The 2,500-nt window shown below is 42.1% G+C and overlaps 1 protein-coding gene across 5 annotated transcripts in view; it reads left to right on the forward strand.

Moving 5' to 3' along the window:
- Window positions 1-2,500, forward strand: part of GRIA1 (glutamate ionotropic receptor AMPA type subunit 1) — a 284,539-nt gene that overhangs the window by 262,701 nt on the left and 19,338 nt on the right. The window lies entirely within an intron of this gene.

The following is a 2,500-nucleotide window of genomic DNA, read 5'->3' on the forward strand; positions in this document are numbered from 1 at the left end:
GAGAGAGAAGGGAGGGAGGGAGGAAGGAAGGAAGGAAGGAAGGAAGGGAGGAAGGAAGGAAGGGAGGAAGAAGAGGGAGGATGATAAGGAGGGGGGAAAAGACTGCTTTGGCCCCTTCCTTAAAGTCAGGTTGTAAATCGGCATCTTATCAAATGGCCTGTGATGAGGCTTTTCTCATTTGCTGCCTTTGCTCTACTGTGGGCTTGGAAAATAACAATCTTTGGGTGTTAAAACTGTGCAATGTAAAAGTTTTTAAAAAATAGTAAGTCCAGGGGGTATAGGGGAGAAGGGCCTAAGTGAGCACTGAAGGGGATCAATACAAACAGTATCCCATCTTTGGAAAGCTGGAGAGTACAGTGGTTGCATGCATAGGCTTTAGTCACACAGAGCTGCATTAGAACCTTTGGCAAATTATGAATGTCTGTGGAATAGAAAGAGTAATAACATGACAAACAAAGAGGGATGTGAGAATTAAGTGAAATAAAGCATGTGAAGTACTCAGTACTATGCCTAGCCCATAATGAGCCCTCACTAAAAACAAATGTTAACTACATTGATATCCTAGGATCCTGTGCATTTTCTCTGCACACTTTCTGGTTCTTTCCTGTTATGTTCCAGATAGGTAGCTTTGCCGGATAGCTAAGTGAGAAACATATAAGCTGATATTGCATTTAGATCTTGTTCATTGATTAAAAAGAAAAAGTATTTCTCAATCTTTTATACTGCATGGGACGTCTTATACTAAATGTCATGGGGAAGGGTCTAAAAACACAGGAACCATCGTCTCTGCTCTGGGAAATTGACAATCTATTTGTGGAGACCCAGCCAACACACCAATCAACTAGAACAATATTATAGCATGAGGGATCAGAGTTCAAGCCCAGAGATTCACTCAGGAAGGGGGACATTTAAAAGTAAAATATAACTAAATGCCTTTTCAGGCAGTCCGTTTTGTGATCTGCTCGTGAGATCATACACTCACCAATATAGGACAGACATAAACTTTCCCCACATTTCCCATTGTGGGGCTCATTCCATGAGGATTACCCATTTTCTCCAAAAACCTCTTAACACTACCGACCCCAAACTAGATTCTGTGTCTAAGGGTAACAAAGAATAGAGGTTTGATTTCTAAAGAGTAAAAGCAACAACAACAAACATGATCTGCTAACCCACAACAAAAATGAGAATTAAGAACTTGACAACACCAAACTTTGTTTTCCTTTTCAACGGTTCCCCATACCTCCCCTTCCAGGGCAGTTCCCCCTCTGTCCCTGCACCAGCACCCCTCCCTCCCCCATGCTGAGTCTTTCTGCCTCTAGTCCCTCAACATGGAAGGGTTGTGAAGCCAAGGCAGTGGCTGTATATTCCTGCAATGAACTTACCTTGGGAAGAATCTCAGGGCCAATCAAAGCCCTTTGTGTGTTCTCAAGCCCAGGTTCCATTTTGGCTTTTTTTTTTTTTTTTTGAGAGGGAAAATGAGAAAGAGAGTGAGTGAGTGAGAGCAAGCTTTGGCCCACAAAAGGTACCTAAAAGACTAAAGAGTGCATATTTCTGAGATCTGTTAATGGAAATTGTTTTCCCAGCTTGAAAATTGCCACATTTAAACTCACAACGTGGAGTAAGCGAAATCATAAATATGAACTCCTTTTCAGGCAACAAACAGCATTCAGAGTCTTTCTCCTTTGCCTTTGGGGATCCATATGCCGCAGTCTAGTTAGCTGCCCAGCGACCGACAAATATAAATCAAAGGTAATGGTTGTAGTAAACAGGGTTCCTGTGAGTCCAGAAGTGTTTTCCAGGGAGGAATCAACATGCTTCTTATCGCACCAGAGTCACCAAATAGCCAAAGTTTAGCTCTTACAAAGACAAACAAATAACAAAAGCAATAAAAATTAAAACGTCTGCTCTGTTACTGTCTGCACTCAACAGTGGGGTGGAATAGGCATCTGAAAGTTTACAATAGTAAAAGGATCAGGGCAAGAGGCCAGAGAGAGAGGACTAGACTTGATGGCTTATTTGCCTTTCCATTATTGCCCCTTGCTGCCTACCATAGACATAGCTCCTTTGTCCTCTCTTTCATACCATTATTGCTTTTGTGTGGTCTGTGAACCCTCTTGGCTAAATAAAAATTGAGCCTTAACCTAAAGTGCCATTGTCACCAGAGAAACCCATAGGAGGAAGTAGTAAAATGAGAGATGGTACAAGTTATATGCTCACAGATGACCAACTCTTTACCTAAAGAACTAGCTTAGGCACAGTTAACCAAGTTATTCCAGCCATTAACTCATGCACCAGTGAGTCCAGCACACAAATCCTTATAACCAACACTTGAATCGGGTCTCAATGAGGCAAGTGAGGGTCGTGTGTATAGAAATTTAGATTCACTCCCTTGGCCCTCACAGATGGCTTTGCATATGTTATATGTACATGTTGTCATCAATGTGGCCAGAAACCCCTGCCTTGGGATCTGCTGAATACTAACTTGACTTACTGGAGC

This window comes from Pteropus alecto, unplaced genomic scaffold, assembly GCF_000325575.1.
Source record: "Pteropus alecto unplaced genomic scaffold, ASM32557v1 scaffold40, whole genome shotgun sequence".
In the NCBI taxonomy this organism is placed as follows: domain Eukaryota; kingdom Metazoa; phylum Chordata; class Mammalia; order Chiroptera; family Pteropodidae; genus Pteropus; species Pteropus alecto.